Here is a 13241-nt window from a genome sequence, read left to right on the forward strand (position 1 = left end):
GATCAGGTATTAGAAAACAAGAGGGGTGCACCCTCCAAGTTGTTACTTGAAGAACTTGAACTCAAATGGCAGATTAGATTAAATGCTTATTCATACCCAGGATTAAACGATAGTTGCTCCATTAGTTGTATATTAAAACTAAAGAGCCTTATAAGATAGGATACCTGTTAGGGAACAAACTATGTGTTTTTACACATTTGATTCTGTATTGTAATATATGATGTTTTCGTCAACTAATTTATATGTATTCCTATTGATGACTAGTGAGACTGACGAAGTAAATTATTTTAAATACATGTATATCTGTAATGTAGTTTTTGTATTAAGTAATTTTTTCACACCAAGTAGTCATTCTGAAGTATATTTGTGCATATGAGGTGCACATTGATCTTGGTGTATGTACTATTGGTGTTATATTAATTTAATTAACTTTTAGGTTTTATTCTATGTACTACTGCCTTTGTGCATGAATTTAATGTGACATAGATATTATGACTGACACCTATTATTTGTATGTGCTTACAGAATGTAATTTATATACATATTTAGATGCATTTAAGTTAATATTACCGACCCTTGAATGTCGTATACAGTTATGCAACTTAATATTTTTATTATTTTATTATTTTTTCTATATACATTTAAAGCTTTTTATGTCTTTTAGAGTACTTAATTTTATGTAAATTGTTTACATCTAATTTATCTTACTTATGGAACATTCAACTAATTTAAATACTACTAGATAGTACTGGCTAGGATTTATACTTGATATATATCTGATTAATATGAAGCTTAGTAGGGTTTAGCTATAGTGAATGTACGAAGTAAATTTCCTTTAATTTAATTGGGAGTGTTTAATGAGCAAATTAATTAATTGTTTCAATTTAGTGATGCTTTCCAATATATAAAGCATGCTGGTATAGATTACACTATGTCTGATGAAGTCTGCTTTTTAAGCAGACGAAAAGCGCTTCACCAATTACCCTAACAAGCCTGGCTGTGTTCATAGGCAGTCTCTTCCTCTCCCCAAAGGTAAAAAGGGCTGCCCCTGCTAAGGCTACCCAAACTACTACTACTCAGAAGCCTACTTTTCCTGACAAAACCAACTGCCGTCTGACTATCCTGTTCTTCTTAGTCACATTCCTCTATCTCTACTACTTTCCCTGTCCCTTCTTGTTTTGTTAAAGGTCACCCAAGGCTCCTAGGTTCTTTCCATAATTCACAAGGGTTATTAGATGGTTTGGAAATCTCTTCCCCCCTTTTTGGGCATTCCTCAGTCGCTGCAAGAACAGCTGCTTTTTTTCCAGAGATGATCAGGGTTTGTTAGCTCAAGGAACAACTTAAAAAGTTCAAACTCCTCAAAAGGGAAAGGGGTTTTACTGCAGAATGTTCTTGATCCCCAGGAAAGAAAGCACCTGGAGAGCCCTTCTAGAGCTTTCTCATCTAAACACCTTTTTGAAGGTCCCTTCCTTTCAGTTGCTTTCCCTTCAAACCTTGTTTTGTCTGCTGCTTCCTCAGGCTTTTCTAGTTGCCCTGGATCTCAGGGATGCTTATCTATACATTCATATTCATCCGTTTTTCAGGACGTTTTTATGTTTCTCTGTTGCTTCCTAGCATTTTTCAGTTCTCTGCTTTGCCCTTTGACCTCTGTACTGCCCCAAGGGTTTTCACCAAATGCCTCTTTCCTCTGATTGCTTTCTGCAGGTTGAGAGGGTTACAGGTTTTTCCTTACCTGCATGACCTGCTCATTCAGACCTCCTGTCCAGAGATTGTACTTTAGCATTTACACTTTCCTGTTTCTCTCCTGCAATGTCTGGGATTTACTGTAAATTTCCAACAATCATTCCTTACTCCTTCTTAGGAGCATGTTTTTCTGGGGTGCAACCTCCAGACTGTTCCAATGCTGGCATCTCTGCTTTCTACCAAGGCTTTGACTCTAATTGCTTTCTTTCAGTCTCTTCTACCTCTGGCTTCCATTACAGCCAAAGAGTTTCTGAGCGCTCTGGATTACATGGCTTCCACCATTCCTTTGCTTCCTCTGGCCAAGTTCCACATGAGATAGGCTCCAGTGGTTTCTAAAGTCAGTTTGGCTTCAACATTTCCATCCCTTATATTTTCAAGTCCCTCTTCTTCAATGCCTCAAGCTGGAACTTCAGTGGTGGATTCATCAGTTGTCCCTCAACCCAGGGCTTCCTTTTCAACCTCCTGTCCCCTCTCAGGAACTCTTCGCAGATGCCTCAGACATAGGATGGGGGCCTCCTTTTGCCCTCTGAAAGTGCAGTACCTCTGGTCTATTTAACAAAAGAAAGACCACATCAATCTCAAAGAGATGAGAGCTCTTCCTCTGGCTCTTCAGGCTTTTCATTCCTTATTCCTTCCAGGGCCCCACAAGATTGTCATAGTCAATACCACATTGATGTGGTATATCAACAAACAAGGCTAGACAAGGTCTTATCTCAGGTCTTATCTCCTGTACAGGTTAGCTCTTCAGGTTTGGGATCTAGCTATCGAGTGTCAGCTAAACCTTCGGGTAGTTTATTTTCCGTCAGATCAGTTAATAGTGGCAGATTCTCTGAACAGGTCCATAACACAATCCCACGAATGGATGATTCACAGGGATGGGTTTCTGGATATTGTCCACCAGTGGGGTACTCCTAGCCCAGACAGCATTAGTTCCCCCTTCTGCATTTAGCTAAGGGCAATCATCACAAGTCAGCTTGGAGGCTGGATCTACTCACACAAGACAAGGAGTCTTTCATCCATCCCCACCTGTCTACTCTTCAGCTGACATTGTGGATGATAAAGTATTGATCACCTTCAGGCATCTTTTTTTCTGAGGACATGCTTTGGGTCTTGCAGGAGGCCATGAAACCTAATACTAGAAAATCTTATTTGTCCAAATGGAAGAGTTGTTCTGTTTGGTATCTTTCTCATTAACTGGATCCACTTACTGTGGATGTTCCTTTGGTTCTGTCTTATTTGTGTGAATTGCTCAATGCTGGGTTGGCGTAGCTTTCTGTGAAGACCCCCACCTATCAACTATCTCTGCTTGTCTGCCTTTGACTCCTTCTTTGGCTTCTAGATTTGAGATCAAACAGTTTCTTAAAGGCGTCCTTCACATTAGGCCTCCCAGGAAGCCTGTCCCTTCTGCCTAGGACATTAATTTTGTTTTAGAAAAATTGAGACAAGCTCCTTTTGAGCCTACTGCTTCAGCTTCCTTACAGCATTGCTCTTGGAAGACTATTCTTCTTTGGCCCTTACTTCTACCAGATGGGTGACGGAGCTGCAAGCCCTTATGGTTGCGCCCCCCCCCCCCACTTTTTTAGTTTTTCATAAGGACAGGGTGTCCCTTCATACTAATCCTTCTTTTATGCCCATAGTGGTTAATGAGTTCTCTCTTAATCAGTCTATTCATTTGTATGCTTTTTGCCTTCCCCGCTAATGAGAAGGCTTTGCAAACCTTGGATTTGCATAAACAACTCGGATATTATTTGGATGAAACTAAAGCTTTTCATAAATCTGAACAGCTTTTTATTTCTTTTCATCCTAGGTCTTTAGGTTTGGCTGTTTCCAACAAACCCTTTTTTCTTGGATTTCTAACTCCATTTCTTTTTGCTATTCTCTTCATGGGAAATGCCTTCCTTCTTCTGTTAAGGCTCAGTTTTTAGGGCTGTGGCTTCTTTAGATGCTTGTTAGGATTTGGATACTAATTCTATTCTTGAGGCAGCTATCTGGATTTGTGTTTGTGAAGGCTGCCAGCCTTGCTGGATGGAATTTTGTAAATAATTCTAAGTCATTGTAAATATTAATATAATCCACAGACGTGTTTTTACAAATGTAAGAAAACTAAATGTAAGAAAACTCTGTTATGTGTTCTGAGCTTCAAAAAGGCAAGCACAGTGCACCCTGCTGGAAGAAAGCTGATAAGTGAAGCATTTTGTGATTGTTTGATCTCAAGCTGGGAGACAGGATTTCTGGGCTAAGAAATTATTTTTATTGTCTTATGACAAGAGTTAATCACTAGGTTTTATATGTAAAGTGTCCTTTATTGCTGTGGTTTCTTGGCAGGTGCAAGATTACAAACAATAGGTACAGGTGACTGGCATTTTTACTTAAGACACCAGTCATGAAATTGCCTGATGTTCATCGTGTTTCACTGTTGCAGTCATTACTCTTGGGTTATCCTGCTGGCAGGCTACCCTCAGTCGGCCAGAATTCCAAAGTCTAGGTCCAGCGTCGGTTGCTGTCGCCTCTTCCCTGACGTCAGTGCGCTAGGGGTATAAAAGATGTAGCTGGTGCCATTTTCTTCAGTCTTTCTTACTGCGTGGTGCCCAAAGCAAAAGCAGTTCGCAAGTGCCGGTCAGCCGACTCCTGAGATTTTCAAATCCGAATTTCAGAACCAAAGTCTTCATTAAAGTTAAGTACCCCATTGGGGAAACTTTTTTCTTGCTCCAGACTGATGTCAGAAAAAGTTAACAATTGTATTTCTTGTGGGAAGCAAATACCTCATAAGGATTTTCACTCTTACTGTATCCCTTGCCTAGGCCCTGATCACAACGTTGCTAGCTGTCGGTTTTGTGCTAGATTTAACCAACGCACTATCAAGTGTCGGTTCGACTTTGCATTTCATTGCTTTGGCCAAAGATTTAATTATATAATGCCGTCTGACCAGCCGACAACTGGAGTTTGCAAAAAACGCAAGGACAAGGAAAAGGATAGGCATCCGAGGTCCAAAGCTGATGACGAAGCCTCTGCTAGGCCAGTCGCCGGTTCTCAGTGAGGCGCTTTCTCAGCCCCTGGCGCCCGCTACCTCAGAGCAACAGGCCGCTTCCGACTCCCACGTGGAGCCGACTGGGCCTCTGGATACTCAAGGTATTGGATACTCGGAAATCATTCCCTCAGATGGGTCCGGAGCTGCTGAGCAGGCATCTGTTTCTGAGGGTGTCTTCAGACCTACACAACTATATATTAAGCCATCTTCAGCTTCAAAGACTAAAGCAGCTCTAAAGACAAAGAAACAAGTACAGTATTCTCCTACTCAGACTTCCATGTCTAAAAAACAGATGCTCAAAATGGCGAAGACCTAATTACTTTGATCAGGGGCTCCCATCCCCCTCCTGATAAGAGACCTAGGCAAGAGACAGAGTATGATTCTTCTGATCAGGTTTCTATTTCCTCTGATTCCTCTTCTGAACAGGATTACTCCATGCTTCCCTATGAGGATTCTGATGCTGAAGAATCCATTCCTTCAGCCTCGCCTCCTGAGGATTATTCGTTTGGGGAAACCCTGCATACCATGACGGAGCATTTCCACTGGGAGAGCCAAGATTATTCTGAATCTAAGAAAAGGCTCAGAGACTTCCTTCTTCTTCCTCAGCACAGACCCCTTGTTATTCCACCTGTTCTAGACATTGTAGATGATGTATTTTCAGATTCCAGCCTGTCACCTGACTCTTTACCCCCTGCACCTGCTAAGCCAGACAGATACTACAGGGTCCCAGATTCTCATAAATTTCTATATAAAAACCCCGCTGCTGACCCAGAAACTATATCTCAGGGTCCCAAAGGGGTTAAAGCTTCCACTGCAAAAAACACTGTCCCCTCTGATAGGGATTCTAGGGCTCTAGACAGATGGGAGAAAAAAGTCTACACTTCTGCTACCCTGGCTGTAAGGGCTTTAAATTGTCAGTTTCATATGCTTAAATATCAGCAATATTTAATGTCACTGCTTAAACAAAAATTGTTGACAAATACTGAATGTTCAGATAACAAGGAATTGCAGGATTTATTGCATGCAGCTGACCAAGTGGGAAAGCATACTTCGCAATGTGGTTATGATTCACTGGAGGCCTCTTGCAGGGCCTGTTATTAGAAGGCATGTGTGGTTAAAGGAACAGAATCTGCCTGATCATGTTAAAGCAGAATTATTAGATGCACCATTACAGCATGATACTTTGTTTGGTACTAAAGCAGAAGAGGTGTTGAAAAAAATGGAGGATAAAGCAAAATCCATGCAGACAGTCAAGGATTTCTTATAGGTACAGCCACCCAGGTTTAGCAGGAACTGGCCATCAAAAAATTGGTCCTTTCCAGTGTCAGACAGACCACAAAGAGGCAGATACAGTCGTCCCAGTGGCAGATCTCAGCCCCACGGATCATACAGACCTAAACAATGGGGTGCTCCTACCTCCAAAAGCGGAGAAGACAAATCACAACCTTACAGGAAACAGTCCCAATGACTTTCCTCTACCAGATCCAAACACTTTTCTTTTGGCAGCCCCCTTAGGGGGAAAACTAGCACTTTTTCCATCAAATTGGCAAATGGTTTCCCAAGACAAATGGGTCCTGGACATAGTTTCCCAAGGCTACAGGTTCCATTTTCACACTCTACCAAGGTCAAAAGGTATGCCAGACCTGCCACACAATCAATGGGCAGAGGCAGAAAAACAAATTACAGCCCTCATGGACATGAGGGCCATTCATCAAGTACTACAACAAGAGCAGGGGCAAGGATTTTACTCCAGACTTTTCCTAGTACCCTGAAAGGACAAAACCTGGAGACCAATACTGGACCTGTCTCTACTAAATACATTTCTGGAAGTTCCAAAATTCAAGATGTTGACTCTACAGCAGCTTCTGCCCATGCTGGGCAAGAAGGCTTGTCTCGTAACTTTGGACTTAAAAGAGGCATACCTGCATGTCCCAATCAGACAGTCTTGCAGAAGATACCTCAGATTCATAGCTGGCTCAATGCATTACCAATTCTCTGCACTGCCCTTAGGCTTATCTACTGCACCCAGGGTCTTCACAAAATGCCTGGCACCAGTAATTGGGTTTTGCAGACCAAAAGGAATTCAAATATATCCCTACTTGGACAACTGCCTAATTCAAGCAGAGAACAAAGACATTATTCTAAAGCATCTGGCATTTGTAAAAAGATTACTAATTGGCCTAGGGTACACAGTAAACGAAAAGAAATCAAAACTAGTGCCCTCTCAAGAGATAATATTCCTGGGTGCAAGCTTAAATACAACTGCCCAGATGGCTTATCTCACGCCAGACAAACAAAAGCAACTGACTACTTACTTCAAGAAATTGGCAACAAAACCCCACTTAACTGCAAGGAAAATCCTGCAGGCCTTGGATTTTATGGCATCCTGCATTCTACTAATTCCATATGCCAGACTGCATATGAGGAAACTACAATGGTATCTAAAAGTGTTTGGACTCAGCATTGCCACAGTCTGGAGACAGTAATTGCACTCATTCCCTGCCTGCAACAGGAGTTTCGATGGTGGGCAGAAGCCTCTCACCACAACAAGGGCCTGCCATTCAGGTTACCCATAGCCAGACAGACACTGACAACGGATGCATCAGATTATGTCTGGGGGGCCCATATGGCAGGAAAATGTAATGTGCTCAGTCTTCTGTAGTCTCATAGTTGGCTACCCTGCTATAGATTACCAAGTCATCCATGAGGCTTATTTCCCATGTGGCTGAAGGTACCTCAAGGACAGTGAGTTCAGGCATTTCCATTAGGGGGGCATACCTGGATGCACTTATGTGACTTTGCAGAGCCCTCCAATTCCTGTTTCATCAGTGCCCCTTTTTATTGGAAGCTCTTTGTTTGGCCCTAAAATTAAGGACACTCTCTACGTGCGAGCAAGATGGAAAGACCTCTCTGCACATGGAGTACATTTTTCAACTCCTCAAAAGGCCTTTTCCAGGAATCAATGAGGAGTTTGGAAAATGTGGTTCATAAAGTCCCAGGGTCCTTTCCAAAATTCCCATTGACATAGTTCTCCCAGGAGTAGAGGGAGGAACTCAAATGGAAGATGCCACCCATGTGGCAGAGGAGGGTCCACAGAACCAGGGTGTCCAGAGTTACTTTCTCCAACAAACCCTACCAGCGCTCCTGAAAGGAGGCCCAGTTGTCCACCTCTGGAGCCAGTCTTGGGTCATTTATCAGTGCACCTGAAAGCTTGGCTGGACATTACAAAAGATACATGGGTGCAGTGGATTATTTCTATAGGTTATATAATTCCCTTTTCCCTATCCACCTCCACCTGTATGCAAAATTCCTGATGTTCCATCCAGTCAGAGGAAAGCAGCAGCACTAGAAATACAAAAGCTGCATGAAAAAAAGAGTCATCCAAGAGCTACCACCAGAACAGATAGAATCCAGAATTTACTCAACATTCTTTTTAGTGCCAAAGAAAACGGGCCAGGAGACCGAATTTGGATCTCAGCAGTCTGAACAAATCAGTTCAGCACACCAAGTTCCAGATGGTCATGGTTCAGTCAATTCTGTCCTTTTTGTGTAAGCATGACTGAATGTGCTCAATAGACCTTCAGGATGTGTATTATCACATAAAAATGAACAGACAGTCCAGAAGGTATTTACGCTTCCAGCTGAGAGCCAGCCATTACCAGTTAAGAGCACTGACCTTTGGCCTCACCACAGCCCCCAATGTGTTCACCAAATGCATGGCAGTAGTAGCAACTCCCTTGAGATTGCAGGGATTCTGAGGTCTTCTGTACTTGGATGACTGGCTCATTACTCCCCTGACCAGGCATCTACTGATAAGAGCTTGAGACCAGGTACTCCAGACTTGCTCCCATCTAGGGACAACCATAAATTGCAACAAATCTCATTTAGAACCATCTCAGAAATTGGAGTTCATAGGAGCCATTTTTAACACAATATCCATGATAGCTTCTCTTCCTCTATTAAGAGTACAGACTATCAGATTCCAGGTCAGCAAAATAATTCACAGCTTTGCAATCTCAGCCCGATTAATCCTACAAGCCTTGGGATCAGTGTTTGCATTTATTGTCCTAGTTCCACTAGCAAGATTTCATATGAGGATTCTTTAGTGGATGTTAGCAAATTAGTGGTCCATTCTTCATTAGCACATGTCGACTCAGATAAGAATTACCCAAGCATGCAAAAGATACCTTTGGTGGATCCACACAGTTCAAGTTCTATAAGATCGTCCCCTCATTATTCCTCAACCCAGGGCCGTAGTAACCATGGATGCATTCCAGATTGGGTGGGGGGGCACTTTCTGGAAAATACAGTCCAAGGCACATGGTCCTCGAAGAGTTCAGTTTGCATATCTTTGTCTTCGATACGAGAACAGTGCTGTTAGCATTGCAGGCCTTTCAAGACTTTCTCCTTTCTGGGTCTGTTGTGATTCAGACAAACAGCATGTCCATGGTTTTGGAACATCAACAACAAGGAGGAACCAGATCTTACTTCCAATGTCAAGAAGCTCTCAGAGTTTGGCAATGGGCAATCACATCCAGCTGATTTCTGGTAGCAACACACATTCCAGGGAACTCCAGAGTGATAGTGGGCAAGTTGAGCAGGTCCATTCTACTACCTCATGAGTGGGCTGTCAACAAGAATGTGGAAGAAATGATTTTTCATCAGTGGGGCCAGACATGCTGTGACCTATTTCTGTCTCCCCTAAGCAACAATTGCAGCAGGTTCTTTGTCCTAATCCCCCCGCTGGGGGAGTCACCATCCAAATTTCTGCAGGAAGCATCTCTGTGGAAGAGCAAAGTCATCCTCCTTGCCCCTTACTGGCCTCGAAAATTTGGTTTCTTTCCTTTGGCCTCATCTAATCTGCCCTCGAAGTCTGGATCCAATTCCGGACCTTCTTTCTCACCCAACAGGCGTGATTCATCCAGGTATGTCAAACCTAAGACTGACCGCATGGTTTCTCCACTTTCATTGATAAGACAACATACTCTCTCCTCCCCTGTTTGCATATACTTTTGTCTCCCCACAAAGCTTCTACGAGGAAACTTTACAGAAGTAAATGGAAGATATTTGTTTTTAGGTGCAGTAGAAACATGCTGACCTCCTTACAGTACCAGTACAGTGTGTCCTTGAATTTTTAGCAATAATTTTCAACAAAGGAGCCAGTTCCTCAACTATTAGAGTTCAACTTGCTGCTATTTCTAATTTTCACACTGAGATTGAAATCTCCTCCTTGGGTTCATCTAAACTTTGTAAAACCTTTGTAAGAGGCACCCTTCTTTTGAGACTCACTTATAAAGATCCAGCCCCAGCATGGGATTTAAATTTGGTATTACAGTCCTGAAATCATTCACCTTTCAAACAAGCAGCTAAATGTGAGTTAGATTCTGACTAGGAAAATTGTATTTTTGGTAGCCATCACTTCTGCTATAAAAGACTTTCAGAACTTCATGCACTCTCTTTTAAATCTCCTTACTAAGTATTTCATAAGGATAGTGTGACTTTACGAACCAATCCTACCTTCCTTCCTAAGGTGGTGTCAGAAGCAGTCATCAACCAGTCTATTAGTTTCCAGTTTTCTTTCCAGATTTTACAGACAAAGGTAAGTATATGTTACACTTACTGGATGTTCACAGAGAATTGCGTTTTTACTTACATAGAACAAAAAAAATTTAGAAAAACAGATCAATTGTTTAATTTGTGGATTCCAAATTGGGCACGCCAGTCACAAAGGTAACCTTAGCCAAGTGGCTGAAAGATTGTATATCCTTTGTCTATAACAAATGAAGGCCTTTCTTTACCAAAAACCATTGAGAGCCCATTCATACAGGTCCATGGCAATATCTTCAGTATTTCTTTCCAGAGCATCCATGAACGATATATGTGCAGCTGCTACTTGGGCTAGTCCTCATATCTTTATTACTCATTACAGATTGGATCTGGTCTTGAGGGGAAGAGCAGCTTTCAGCTCAACTTTGCTCAGGAATATCCTTCCTTAGAGTTCTCCCAGGATTTCAGGTAGCTGGGTACTCTGTCCCAATTGTTGAGGAACGAATGAATGAAAATAGACAACTTAACATCTTCTTTATTTGATGTTGTCAATCTCGCCTTCATTCTTGCTGGATGGGTTCGGAGCCGATCCTTGGCTCCGACTCGGCCAATACTAAAGCTCGAGAGCTAATTCCACCGGCTCGAGGCTCTCCCATATCCCACAATGCTAGGCGGTAACTCCTCAGATCTCGTTTGCCGCTTCGCTGACGAGTTGCTCTTTCCAACTGGCTCTGCAGGTTAGTTGCTTAGATAAAGTTTTTTGCTAAATAGACCCCCTTTAAGTTATTTTTTCAATAGTAGTTAGTGAGTTAATTAAGTAGTTACACTCCCTACCAATTTTCTCCCCCTTTTCAAAAAGTTTTTTCAAGAATTCCTCCCTTAGGCCTTTAGGCCCCTTCCCTCCCCTCCTAGTAGTTGGAGTGACTGTGTTTTTTTTTTAGGGAATTTTTTGTTAAGATAATTACTTTATTTTAAATTAAATTTAGTGTAATCTGTGTGTGTGTGTGAGTGATTGCACTACCTTTTTTCTTAGAGATGTCTAAGGAATCAAAGGTCTCAGGCTTTAAGAAGTGTGACTCGTGCTGTCAGAAGATGTCTCTGACAGACGGTCACACTTCTTGTGTATACTGCCTGGGACCTTTACACCTGCAGGACTCTTGTGCTGTCTGTCATGGTTTCAGCCCTAGAGTCCTGCAGGAACGTAAAAATAAGCTAATTTTAAGAGGCTTATTGAAGCCTGAGGGTCCCCCGACACAGTCCATGTCGGGGAAACCTTCTAAGTCCTCCAGGCTGTTGGCTCCAGCGTCCGAGCCGTCCTTCGGGGGTTCTAAGACCGTTTTAACGGTTCAACCATCGGCTCCGGCCGGAGCCAATGATTCTAGACCTACTACACATACTGTGTCCTCTGCTCCGGCTGGAGCCGAGACAGACAAATCTAAGTCGGCTCCGACACTCTCGTCGGAACCGATTACTAGGAAGAGGTCCAGGTCTCCTTCGAGCCATAGGTCACACTCCTCTAGGTCCTCCAGACTTTTGGACCATGATTTGCAGAGGGTGGTGAGTAGACTTCTTAAGTCCGAGGCACTGGCCCAGATGTTACACAGCCCGACTCAACAGTCGATGGCTGCCCCTGTTCCATTAGACATTCCTCCTCCTCCGACTCTATCGAGTTTGGAGCCGGTGCTGCTCGGAGCCGAGACTGTGGGAGCGTCGGAACCGATACCTTTCCTTTCGGCGCCGTCGTCTGCTCCGATCTCCTCCTTGGAGGGATCTCGGCGCCAGACTTCCCTCGTCGGCTCCGAGGGGGCGAGTGGCATCAGACCCTTGTCCAACCCCGCTGTCCCTCTCGGTGCTTTGGCGCTGGTTAGTTCGGCTCCGACATCGGCTTCGGAGCCATCCTTGTCGGTGCCGGGGGAGGTTTTCAGCTCTTCGGAGCGGAGACCTCTGGCCCTGCCTGATAGGGGTGCCTTTGAGGTCATGCGGAGCGTGTTAGAACCTGGTTCTACTCCACAGTCGGCTACAACAGCTCCTCCCTCTACAGTGCCTGCGGTGATTTCTTCTCACCCGCTTGCTTCGGACCGTAGAGAATCTGCGCCTCAAGTTTCCCCAGTGAGAATTTCCTCCTCTTCCGAGGCCTCACCTGATCTTGCAGAAGAACCCCCTAGGAAGAGACAGTGCAAGAGGAAGCACATTGACTCCCCTGAGTCTGTCACCTCTGACACTGATTTGGAAGATTCTGAGGGTTCCCCTCGTTCCCCCTCTGAAGATGTCTCCTTTGCAGACATACTGGAAATCCTGAAGCAGAGGGGGGATTGGCCAGCCCTTAACCCTTCAGAGGACGAATCAGTGTACTTTGAGGCATTTGGTTCTCGACCTTCCACCTCCTGGGTGTCCCCTCCCTTTGACCCAGTTATGGAAGTGGTTGCGAGGAAGGCTTGGACGGCTCCTGCCTCGGTGAAACCCACCCCTAGGAGGCCGGCCAAATTTATCACTGCCCCCAAAGACAAGGAGTTTTTGTCCAAAGGTGTCTCTGTGGATGCCATGGTGGTGGCTGATGCCACCAAGAAGGAATTAGCGGATCCTTCGGTGCCTGTTCATCCTCCTAATAAGGAATCTAGGACCATGGACAGGTACGGTAAGCGGATGTTTTCATCAGCGACCTTTTCCATGCGTTCGCTGGATTACCTGTGTCATTTCACTCATCTCCAGAGGGACTTGCTCAAGGAAATGAGTGAAGTGTTGAAGGACCCATCAGCTGTGGGTTTTCAAGATAGGATGAACTCCCAGCTGGCTACCCTTAATTCAGTGGTTAACTCCTCCATGCGCCTGATTTCGTACGCGGCTGATGGAGCGAGCAGAGCCGCAGGTACAGGGATGGCTTTACGTCGCCATGCCTGGATGCGGCTGTGTAGCTTTGCGGACC

At 43.9% G+C, this 13241-nt stretch overlaps 1 long non-coding RNA gene across 2 annotated transcripts in view; it reads left to right on the forward strand.

The window, feature by feature from the left end:
* The window catches only part of LOC122806742, a 1208783-nt gene that overhangs the window by 59983 nt on the left and 1135559 nt on the right, over positions 1 to 13241 (forward strand). The gene's annotated exons all lie outside the window — the stretch shown is intronic.

Source organism: Protopterus annectens, chromosome 7.part0 (assembly GCF_019279795.1).
Source record: "Protopterus annectens isolate FY-2018-M chromosome 7.part0, PAN1.0, whole genome shotgun sequence".
Taxonomy (NCBI): domain Eukaryota; kingdom Metazoa; phylum Chordata; order Ceratodontiformes; family Protopteridae; genus Protopterus; species Protopterus annectens.